Raw genomic sequence first — 12,799 nt, 5'->3', positions numbered from 1 at the left:
ATATAAAGACCTGCAAATAGAATGACTACGGCAAAAGAAAGCAAAGATAGTACCAATATATTGTCGAAGGCTTTCACGGCCGGCATACGAACACGGCCACACAGCCCGGAAGACCCACACCAGCCATAATACCAATAGTTATAGGTGCCTGAGGTGCAATCCCAAAACATCTGGAGCACCACTTGAACACCATTGGCATTGACAAAATCACCATCAGTCAATTGCAAAAGGCAGCTTTACTTGGAACAGCTTACATCCTACGACTATACCTTTAACACCATCAAACAACAGTATCTGCCTATCCCAAGTCCTTGGGAGGGACTGGATAGGTGGATAAAAATGCCAAATCCAGTCTAAACATCTGGCTGTGTGACCAACCATCATCATCATCATCTACCAATCATTATAACTTTTTTGGAAAGAAAAAAAACCAGGCTTAGTAGTACTTGTGAATACAGCCAGTGTACTTTTATTTATAAATGCATTACATATGTGACTAGAGCACTTACTTAAGCTGAGTGCTCTATACTGATTTTTAGCTCTTCTTTGAGTTTTGATGGTGATATAGCTGATTGATCAGTTATGGGTAGACCTCATTAATGGATGGTTATTTCCTGAGGTACAGAAGACTTCTAAGCACATGCAACAGCTGTATATCTTATGTTGAGATTCTTTCCTACATCTTTAGCCTTTAGTTCTTCGAACTCTGTCTTCAAATAAAGCATTCTCTAACTGTCTCCATCCAATGAATACCAAGACAGTGGTATTTAAGTAAAAAATCCTTTTCTGGGAAGTATATCCATATGGTAAAGGTCCGTATTATAGCCTGATTACCCATTTATATTTTTGTAACTCTGTACAATTACATTTCCAAAGGTAATCCTATGGATGCTCCACTGTCAAAACAGATTATCTACAACATTCTTTGAACTCCATGTGCTCTGGAAACTTGGAAATAACGGGGGGGGGGGGGGGCGGGGAATCTCATACCCTGCTCTACCATCCTTTTCATTAGGTTCCCATCCTGGTATGAACCAGATTCATAAGTACTGTAATACAAGACAGCTCAGAACTCCTAAAGGGCCTGGGATAAGAAACAGAACCACTTGTTCTGCATACACATCCTTGTTAATGGCATTGGTTCATTCAGCTTGTATTGATAACTTCTGCTGAGATGTCTTCAAAACAACAATCCCCAACTTTCTGCCTTCGAGAAACGTTAGGACTAGTATTCCAAGAACTTCTAGGTAGCTAGGAATTCCAGACACTGCAGCACCCCATCAGCCAAAAAGAGGGAAGGCTATTTTACAGTTACAGCAACATTCATTTACCTGGATAGAGGACCTAACTTACTAAGTCCATCTATCAGAAAACACATTAAAACCAGAACCTATGGGTCTCAAACTCTTTCTAAGTTACTGAGGTCTGGTTCAAACATTTTGTTAAGTCAGAAATGTGCTTTGTGTGGCTTTGGTTTACCATGTTGTGTTAATCCAGATGTACTTTATTAAACATGGCTTATGGTTTATTTACTATGATGTGTACATCCAGTAAGCCAAGATTAAAGAAACCATGGCTTAGTGTGATATATGCATCTGGCCAAAAAGAAAAAGATGAATCTATCTAGCCTTGGATCACTCAATAATATCAACATTACAACCTTGCTTTCTGTACTTCATTTCCCGCAAAGAAATGAGAACAAAAGGGAAACATTCCTTTCCCTTGTACATGCTGTAGGACTCAGCAACTGAAAGCAGAAAGTGCATGGAGCCACTCACATTGCACCTATCTGCAACTCTTTAAAGCAGCTATGCCTTCTCCAGGGATCATGTGGCTGCCATGCAATTCTGGGAAAAGATGCATTTGGTTTAAGGAGTAGCACACAGGTACTTTTGCAACCTAACACAGGCCAAAGCATCTTTTCCCCTTCAAATCCCAAACACTGCATAGCTTAATGTAGATGGGCTCCTCTGGATTCCTTCTGGGGGAATTCTATCTTTTCTATAACTCTTCCCCAAAGCAAAAACAAAATAAGACAAAACATGACAGGCCCCCTTCCTTCCTTCCTTCCTCCCTCCCTCCCTCCCACCTTGGAGCATAAAGACAGCAAGAGCACTATTGAAATGTTATATGTAGTCAGCAAATGAGGTCAGCAAGGCATGGAGTCCTGCCTGCGAACAAGACAATGCAGTTCATGACAGTGCCAGTTAAGGGACCAAAAGAAGCTCTGATGGAATGCTAAAAAGAGAAGCACGGTGCTTTTTGTGCCCTCACTATCCTTTACAGCTTTACAACTGACTGTTTTTTCTATGATCTCAGTGTGTTTGTCTCTCAACAACTGAGCAAGAGCACTGGTAGCACTGCTGTCAGGCACTGATGAGACTGCATTATCAAAATAAAAGGAGAAGCTATATCCTATGCCCTCATGGTAATGAAGGCTAATCATAACAAAGCAATGAAATTATTTAAGCCAGTACACACACACACAGTTGCATCTCTGGTTTACTCAACTCCTATTGTGAATCATCATTAAACTTTTGGTTTTATTTTCACAGCATTCTTTTTTGTTTTTTTTAAGAGTCACAGCACTGAACTGCAAGAAACAGATTTGCTGCAGGAATTTAGTAGAAGCTAATCACAAGGAGTTAAGGAAATAATAATTGCAGTATGAATGTGTTGATTTCAGTTTTGAAAGTTTTCATGGTCTGAAATAAAGAGGCTTCTTATTTTATTTCCACCCCTACCCCCACCGCCAGAAGCGTTTGTACAAAATAAACTCTCCACTTACTGCCAGGCCTTATACAACTCTACTTGGTGGGCCTAGCAGTAAGTGGAGGGTTTATTTTGTTACAATACAAAATGCTAATATGGGCCTTTCTATCATCCTAAATTACCTAGAGTCATGGTCATCTCTCTGGACTACAGCAATGCACTGTACCTTGGTCTGCCCTTGAAGACTACCCAGAAGCTACAGCGGTCCACTATGCAGAGGATTGAGTCTTTAGGGGTGTCTCTCATTTTGCTCAAGTATCGCCACTACTTGGACTGCTAGGAGGTCAAACCAGTCAATCTTAAAGGAAATCAACCCTGACTGCTCATTGGAAGGATTGATAATGAAGCTCAAGCTCAGATACTTTGGTCACCTAATGCGAAGAGAGGACTCTTTGGAAAAGACCCTGATGCTGGGAAAGATTGAAGGCAAAAGGAGAAGAGGACGGCAGAGGATGAGATGGTTAGATAGCATCACTGAAGCAATGAGCATGAAACTGAGCAAACTCAGGGAGGCAGTGAAGGACAGGAAGGCCTGGCGCAATATGGTTCATGGGGTCACGAAGAGTCGGACACGACTTAACGACTAAACAACAACAATCACCACTACTGGAAGAGCTCCACAGGTTGTCAACTGACTTCTGGGTGTAATTCAAGGTGCTGGTGGTTGTTTTTAAAACCCTGTTAGCTTGGGATCTAGATATCTGCAGAACTATCTTTTTTGGGTAGTTTCTGCCCACCTATCTTTCAAGCCCCATCTTTGAAGGATTGCCACCATCAGGGACTATGGGCACATGTGTGTTCCTTTGCTGTCCCTCTCCTTTGAAACAGTGTTCCACCCAAGGTCAAATCAGCACCAATCCTGCTGGCATTCAGGAAGCCTGCTAAGACCAGCTCTTTTGGAAAGCCTTTGGAGACTAGTAGTATGATAAGTGCCTATCCAGCAGGAGATGATTACTGTTTTGGGTTTCCTTGGTGTGATGATGAATAGGAATTATTATGGATGGTCGCACAGTCAGCCAGATGTTTAGACTGGATTTGGCATTTTTATCCACCTATTGAGTCCTTCCCAAGAACCTGGGATAGGCAGATGTTGTTGTCTGATGGTGTTAAAGGTATCGTCACAGGATATAAGCTGTTCCAAGTAAAGATGCCTTTTGCAATTGACTGATGGTGATTTTGTCTATTAGTAGTAGTAGTAGTAGTAGTAGTAGTAGTAGTAGTAGTAGTAATTTGGTTTGTGTTAGAACATTTATATTATCATTTTCACTCTATTTTTGTGCTATTTGTAAGCTGCTTGAAGTGTTTTGGAAACTGAGCAGCATATAAATTGCAGTAAATAAAAATAAACTTCTGCCACAGCTCAAAAATGTAGTGGCAAAACCCTGTAACAGGAAGGGGGGGAAATCAGCCTAGAATGGACCGAGCAAGCTCAGCAGCCATAGAATGCTGACTGACTGTTAGAGAGCAAAATCAGGTTCATGAGGGAGAACTGGAACAGAGTCCTCCAGAGTATCAGGAGGAGGTCATGTCTGGTTGACTGGCTGAGATTCCTAAACAGAAACACCTTAGCCTGTAAAAGTTTGTATTGTGAGAAAAGTGATGTTTGAAGTGGAACCAAGTAGCAGTTTTTTCACATAAATTAATGACACACAATGTGATGGAAAATTTTCCCATGCAAGGAAATACCACAGGGAGTGCAAAATAGCCTGCACAGGGGGACACCTGGGTCCTTGCACATCTCCCACTCACGTATTTATGCCTCACATGTACTTATCATAATGGCCACATGAATCAGCCACCTTTCACTTCAGAGCATTTTCACAATCTGATCCATTACCTAACTAACCATGAAGCTGAATCCTCTGGAAATTCTGAAATAAACTAGTAATTAGATGGGTTTACATATTACATAACATGGTTTTATAGATTTGGCCTCAGTGTGTTGTATAAACAAGCCACTGTGGCTTGTAAACCAAAGTAAATAGCATATGCTCTCTCCTTGAGTTCAGTTATATGGCTTTCAATCTGGAATTTTAAGAAGACAATTACCCCCATTCTCTCTAAAAGAAGGAAAGGAAGTACTATATATAACCAAATATCCTGAAAGGAACCATGCGTATCAAAAGTCATTTTTATTTATACAGGTAGTCCCCAGTTTAAGAACTAGTTCCATTCCCAAGGTCTGTCCTTAAATTGAATTTGTAGGTAAGCCAGAACAGTATTATTGCATAATACTGTATAAGGAGTATTGTGTAATTAACTCGAACCATTGTGTATTTAACTCGAATTTGGCTACAATAGGCTCTGTTCTTAACTATGGGTTGTCCTTAAACCAGGCGTTCTTAACCCGGGGACTACCTGTATATGTAAAATAGAGTTTTAAAAAGAAATCAGATTCACCATGATTTTGGCCATCACAGAGCTTGAATATTCTGCATGATTTCATTTGCAGCTGGATGTAATCCAGGTATTTTTCTTCCAGTTCAACATCAGGGTTTACAACAGAAATTACTGGACTTCTCTTCAGTTTCATGGTTTACACAGTCCAGGTTCTCTCCCCAATATTTCTGGATTTCTAAAGCAGCAGTAAAGAACATTTGGCAGAAATGGATTTAAGATGAACAACTGGAAGAGCATTTATGTAAATGGATTAGGAGCATATAAATGTGAAGAAGAGATTTAACACTACTCCACACATGGCATGAGATCAGCATTAGATTTATAATACTTAGAGAAACCTCTCTGATGGGAGTTTAAAATTAATCACTTCCTGTGATTTTTAACAAATGCCTTCCTAACAAATGCAGCAAATTTGGTTTTATCATTGTTTGATCAAAAGAGGCTAATTCTTGTCGTATCTTCAGCAAGTGTGCTCATATTTTCCTATTTTTGCATTTCCATCTAATAGTGCACTTTTCAACAACTAGTTGTCAAAACTGATGAGAAAAAGATATGAATGATGAAGCTAAATATAGAACTATGTCCTTCTATGTTACATCTGGATCTCTGAAACACTTCATACATTTCCTTGTAAGTTTGGTCTTCCGTGCAAAGCCAGTAACTTCAGTAACCTACAAAACAAGTATCACCAAATGTATAATGACTACATGTTGAAATTGAGTGCTGAAAACAAATTTCTGGGCTTTTACTTCAAATTTTCTATCTTATTTAAGGCTATCAATTTGAAAAAATATTTCTTCTTTACAACCAATTGTCCAAAACGGTTTAATTTAAAAGAAATGTGGGTCTTGACCCCATACAAGAAAGAGAGAGGGAGAGAAATTCAGTTGATGTAAGAATGCTAGTTTAAAGGGAAAGAGTGACATAAACACAGGATAAAAGTCTTCCAAAGAGGTAGCTTTATCAGATAGTTACAATAAACAAAACAAAGTCAGAAGATTTGTGATTTAATTTCAATCATAGCAATCTTGCTCATTTCCCAAGATGTGTAAAATGAAATGCTGCAGCTTGGAAGTATTAATTCTTAATTGTTAATTTTAGTTAAAACATATTTTTTCTACTAAAATGCTTAAATGAAATATTTACCTAGAAATGAAGAACACAATTAAGAAGTAACAAAAAAAATCTAAAATTAAATCCAGTCTGGAAAATATTGCCAATAAAATGATAAGCCTGATCATCCTCTAAAATCTTTATAGAATAAAAGACTCTGAGAACTATAAAATGATTTTTATTATTATTTATTTTAACTAAAGTATAATGAAATCCAATCCTAGCATGTTTTCCCTAGTAATTAGGCTGCTGTGTTCTGGACAAGCTGAATTTAGAGTGTATCTCATTTATTTTTCCTTCCCCTCCCCCCCAAAAATCCAGTTTTAGATAATAATAAATCCGTTTGAAAGGGGAAAAATGGATATGATACTGACATTTCTGAGGTTACTTAAAATAACAGAGAAGGTTGCAACTGATAAGCAGTACCTAACATAATTGGCTGAGAAATAATATTAAGCATGATTCACAAACGTCAATGAAGAGAATCAATTCAAATCAATTCTTTCTTTTAAATGCAAGACCCTCCTGACATATAAGAATCCCCTGAAGTCAAATTTACATTTGCCAATAAGGTTAATTTTTTTAGGATTATTTAATCCTATACCTAGGACATAGCCATGTAAGAGAAGCCAAAAAGAAAAAGTACAACTGTCTGTTAGGAATATTAGCATTCTCCCTTGCCAATCTTGTCCAGCATTTTCTTTTCCATGATGGCCAGCCAAATATGAATGGAAAGCCATGAGCAAGACATGCAGGATAGAACAGGATGCCATCTTGCTTGGTTTCCCATCAACTAGTACTCAGAGCCATACTGCTTCCAATAATGTAGGTAATGTACAACCACTAAAACCGTATATTGATAACTTTTATCCTTCAGGAATTTGTGAACTAGTTGTGTACTAGTTGATGGAAAACCCTTTTTAAATTAGCCATCATAATCTCCATCATTACATCATATAACAACAAATTCCACTGTTTAACTATGACCTACTTACTTTCATCTGTCCTGAACCTCACTATTCAGCTTCACTGGACCATCCTGGGTTCTCTACTATGAGAGATGGAGGAAAAAAATGCCTTATCCATGTTCTCAGCATGAATATTACCTGCACCTTTGTCATGTTCCCACTTCATCCTTCTTAAATTTTAAAACCACGCTAAATACCGTAATCTTCCCACACATGCAAACTGCCTCAAAGCAATTATATATGTCTTATTTGGGACAAAGTAAATACTGCATAGCTGTCCATCAGGAAAATCGTCATTATATTTAAAATGCAGTTTTCTACACTCATCACCTATCATATGACCAATAGAACTATTGCCAAATTTGAATCCTTAATTCAAAGTAGCAGTAAGTAGACACGAGTGACACATATCCAAAGTTCTCTACTTGCTTAAACTCAATGGTATTCCCACAGCTTCTCTGCATCTAAAAAGGTAAAGATGTCCTTGAGTCAAACTTGATTCCTGGTGATCACATGGACACAAAATATGAATTTATCTTGACAACTGTGCAGGAGTGCTTTCCCCCTGCCTTAGTCCATGATGTTTTTTTGACTTCTCAATCTAGCATACTTTCTTGGTATTCCCTGGTAGTCCTCCAAATGCTGGTCAGAGCTGACTCTGCTGAGGCTTCTAAGCCCAGACAAGTTCAGCTAGGTTCTGCCTTCTACTGAAACTTACATCAGAACTATTCAATTGCTTAAGAAGATCCAGGAGGCATCTTTGTAAACATTTGAATTAGCCTTCTGTTAAGAAAGGAGCAAAAAAGAGCACTTCCGATTAATCTGGTAAAACTTTCTGGAAAATTGCCAGACTGTAATTTTCACTCTTAAAAAAAACTTTAAATATTACATCACATAATAACTGTTACATAAATTTGATGTCACTTAATAAAGGCATATTTAAAAATAAACCAGGCTCTTCCAACCCCAAATTAGGCCACTGAATCAAAGAATGTTTGGAGGAAAACCAGAAGTAGCTCAGCAGGTAAAAAGAGCAACAGGCTCAATTTTGGTACTGAAAAGAAATTCCTGGGCTTAATGTGAGTTCAGGAGTGCTTTATTCTCTAATCCTAAGAGTACAGCTTGACCCTAAACACCTATTCCTTATTGGAATCCAGTTGTTAAATCATGAGGTTCGAGGGAGGGAGGGAGGGAGGGAGGGAGGGAGGGAGGGAGGGAGGGAGGGAGGGAGGGAGGGAGGGGAGAGAATCGTATCATCCCCTGTCTTAAGGAACTTATTCCTGTGGTAAAAATAGAGATGGTGGGGAGAAAGATACAAGCCCTTCAGCATTAGCATTATGATAAAGAAACTAGTTTTCAATTTAAAATCTCCATTGTGTACTACAAAAATCGAGCTTTCTAGTTCTTTACCTTGCCCTCTAAAAGTCAACCTAAAAATATTAATCATTAGATTTGGAGAAATTATCAAGCCTATTATTTACTTTTACTTTATATTTCTATGGGTACCTTTGTTATATAGCAATGACCTTAAGGGTTTTATATCACAATAGCCAACACTGAAGTATTTCCTTTAAAACCTGGCCATGAAGTTGCATTCATCTGATTTAATAATGCATCCATTTTTGGGAAATGATTATATATACAAATTAAAGCAGATTCCTGGATGTCAGATTTTCTCTAACAAAAAGTGGTGAACATTCCATGATGTTCTCCCTTTGCTAAAAAGAAAAAAAAAAGTCAGCATTAATTATTCAGTAAAAAAGGTCAGCATTATTTACCCTAGTATGTAATATCAAAATCTCTACTTCAAACTGAAAACTAAAGCATAAAAGCACTTTCCATTTCTACACAGGAGGACCGATGCAAAATTCCAAATCACACACAAGAAGCCTATCCAGTATCCATTCAGCACAGACCCAGTATCATTCTGTGCTTACCTTACCAATCTAGCTGCCTTTGTTAATTCTGAATGATGCCAATTTCAGACAAGCCCTTTTATGTCTTGTATGAGTCACTTTGCTAGCTCAGGGATTCTCTCGTACATTGACCCAATTAGATACAGAAAGAGTGGGAAACTTTGCAGTTTCAAGGATAGAAGAAAATTCTAAAAGGTAATAATTGTATTGCCAGCAGTCTCATGGAGACACTGGTCAGCACAAGAGTTCATCTGCCAGCTGTCATTTTTTGGTTTTTACTGCAAGAGCATCTATTTCCTTGCAGCTAAAAGGACTAGTAAAAGAAAATGGAAATGATTGGCTTTGAAAGATTTTGCCCTTTAGACATGCATGACTGGGGCCCATCGTCCCTTGCAATAAAATTGGACCATTCCAAATGCACATTCCAGTGACAATGTATGTGCCCTGCACTGCTTTCATGGGACCATCCAATGGAATTATGCATAGTAGTGCACCTTCCACTGAAAGCTATGAGGTGTGACAAAGAATCTTCTGGCTCTTTAAAGCCTAACCATTGTAAACAATCATAGTATTAGGATGCAAATCTGGACTCAGATCCCTTTTGCACATCAATCAATGTCTTCATGATTGCCATTCTACTTATATCCTTCAGAAAGCTTATAATGGTTTCCACAGGGTTCACGGGATCTCCCAGAGAAACTCTTAATGGTCCATGATGTTGTTGGATCAACTCTTCCTAGAGCAGTAAATACAGAACTACATAAAAATGAGGTATAATTTACAAAATGTCACATGTTTTGCTTAGACAACAGACCTTTGGGTGATTTATCCAACAAGAAACTAGGTCTCCACATCTTAACTAGCAGAAGCAGGCTAGACTGCACCTTCACCTGGAAAGAAGCAGCTATCAGTACAAAAGACAGGCCTTATATAGGGGAACAGTTCATGCCACTGCGCTGCAGCCACCATTCCAAAAACAACTGCCTGCTCCCCCAAAGCTGTGACATCGTAGTTCCTGCTACAGTGCCTGTGATGTAACAAGATCCCACTGCAAGAGCAACAGAGCTAATTCAAAGCATATATAAACACTCATTGAAAAATTGTGTCAAGAGTCCTAGGTCAAAAGAGAGAGGGATAAATGTCTCTTCCATTGGTCCCCTAACAGGCACTGCCCTACACTTTCAGGTGATATCCATCCTTATGATTGACTCCATTTTACAGCATCACTCAGCTATCAGCAAGTGATGATAAAGCTTGTCTCAGTACAGTGCTGGCTGGATGACACTCTAAGGCCATTTCTCCACTAGCAACTTAAAGCATCTTCACAGAATCCTCCAGCCATCACTTAAGTGATATAAAGCCTGTTCCTCACTGTTATTTTGCCACAGCGTTGGCTGGATGAATCTAGAAGGTACTGTAAGTCACTAGTATGGAAATGACTGAAGTGGTATCAGTTCACTGGGCTGGACCTGGCATCCATCAACTGGAAAGGCTTCTGTCTGCCCTGCTCCGCCCTTTAGGAAGAACCCCTGCTAGCATTCCAGGGGTGAGGGCCACACAGACCTCACAGCCTTGCTGCCAGACTTCAAGGGAGCTGCCAGCGATCCACGTTGGGCACTTGAGGGAGGGCAGGAATGTTCTGCACTGCCTTTCCTAAGGAGCCAAGAGACCCAAAGGCTGCCCCCCACCCTTAATGGAGCCTGTCCTCTGCCCTCTGATTCTTCTTATCCTTCTCTTTAACTCCTGAGAGAAGATCAGAGCTGAGGAAAAACAACACCCTAGACCCATAGCTGTCTGAGCGGTTGCTTTTTTGACAGGTGTCTGGAGAGATTTAGTTGGAGGGGAGAGTTTGTTTTGACTTTGCACCTCCGCCATTTTTATCGAGCTCCCTCTGCCCCCCCCCCTCATCCTCGGACCCCAACGAACACCCGTTGTCGCAGCCAAAATGGAGTTTGCCTGTCACTCCCACGCAGATCTGGCCGCTGCCCTGCCCTGCCGAACGCAACACCCGAACTCCCTCGAACTCTAACGGGAGCGCCAGGATGCAAGGCTGCCTTGCTTCCCTATAGAAGCTCGGCTTCTAAAACGGACGCCGGTACCGAATCCCGAAGTGACCAACTAGTTCACTCTGGTCCAAAAAGCGAGCAAGTAACGTCGCCGCTCCAACAGGCTCCTGCAATTCGGATCACGAAGACCCTCCTGGGGAGGGCAGGCTGGGCAGCCGGCTGAATTCCCAAGTCCAGGGGAGCGGCTGAAGGTCCGCGAGAAGCCCCAACACTTGCGCCGGGGACCAAGGGCAAACTTTGCTAGCTCCGACTCGGCGCCTTCGTGCCCGCGACTCCAGCCCCATCGCGTCCCAGCCCCTTACCTTTTGGCGCGCCTTCACAGCCGCTCCGCCGGCGCGTCCTCGCGGCGGGGGTCGCCGCTCCCCATTTTCTTCTCCCCAGCGCGCTGCGTCCCGGGCGGGCGGGCCGTCCGTCCGGATTCGTCCGCCGCGGCTGGGACTCAGCAGCGCAGCCACGTGCCCGGGCCCCTTCGGCTCTGGCGCCAGGAGCCGGCTGACATCGCCTCGCTTCGTCCCTCTGGCGGGGCTGCCCGGCTCTGCCACTCCGCCGCTCGGCACAGACGCGCAGCTTTTGGAGGAGGCGCCGCACAGCATTTGCGCTGCCCGCCGCCAAGCTGAGCTTCAGCCTCCTCTGGGGGCTGCTGGGGAGGGAGAAGGGCGCGCAAGGAAGGGCTGCAGCGACCCCCAGAGTCCGAGGAAAGGACTTCGTCCCATTTTAGCCGCGTTCGCGCTACTATCGACGTTTTTTTTTTTTTTTGCTGTCGAGAGATCAAAGCGCAAGTTAGAACGAGGTCTTCTCCCGGAACTCTGGTAACCGACTACTTTTCTATCTGAAACTAGAGGTATTTCTCTGGGATTCTTTGTCTGTCTTTCTACAGCAGAGAGATTTCTTGTGCTTTCCATTGCATAGGTACGTGGCAGACAGAAATGAACAGAAGAATGCACGCAGAGAAAAGGGAAGCTTCCACCTTCTTGAATTTATCTGCGCTCAGCGATCAAAGCCTATAAGAGATTTCTAACGACAGGCGTGCAATATCGTTTCCTTCCATGCATACAAGGAAAGGGACTGATTTCCTTCACTCGTCTGTAATATATGGCAAGCTAATGGGAAAATCACATTTGAGTTCCCAGCGGCGCTTAATGTCAGCGTTTAGCGTCAAATTTATTATCGTCAATAATGCCAGAACCATGTGCCTATTCTTTAACTTATCAGCAAGTGGGGATAAGACTGAATTTCAAAGATGAGTGAAATTCAAGGAAAAGAAGGAGTGGGCAACTCTTCCCTCTCCCCCTCCCCCAGCCAAAGACTACATTCCCCCATGTTCAATTTTCCTTTGAACATATCCCACAATGGCTAGGACCAAAATTTCAAGTAAATGATGCCAAAAGTAGAATGTGGGCAGAACCAATGCCATACACACATATGAGGTTTTTTTCACACATACTTCTAAGCCAAGATTTTTTAAAAGCATCTTTTGCTGAGCAAGCTACAATGGACTGCATTGCAGGCATTACTAAACTAGAGCTGATTGAAGCCTACAGAGAAGTGTCTTGCAAAGCACATT

At 41.3% G+C, this 12,799-nt stretch overlaps 1 protein-coding gene across 1 annotated transcript in view; it reads right to left on the bottom strand.

Annotated features, from left to right (window-relative positions):
• TAFA3 (TAFA chemokine like family member 3) overlaps positions 1 to 11,802 on the bottom strand; it is a 108,774-nt gene extending 96,972 nt beyond the window's left edge. The window contains exon 1 of the mRNA XM_007422687.3: positions 11,538 to 11,802. The gene's annotated coding sequence lies outside the window, so the exon portion shown is untranslated. The remainder of the gene's footprint in view (positions 1 to 11,537) is intronic.
• Between the last annotated feature and the right edge of the window lie 997 nt (positions 11,803 to 12,799).

The sequence above is a fragment of the Python bivittatus genome, unplaced genomic scaffold, assembly GCF_059951505.1.
Source record: "Python bivittatus isolate LINGU-HERP-01145 unplaced genomic scaffold, Pbiv_v1 ctg000700_np1212, whole genome shotgun sequence".
NCBI classification, from domain to species: Eukaryota; Metazoa; Chordata; class Lepidosauria; order Squamata; family Pythonidae; genus Python; species Python bivittatus.
This window is presented reverse-complemented; position numbering and strand designations above follow the sequence as displayed.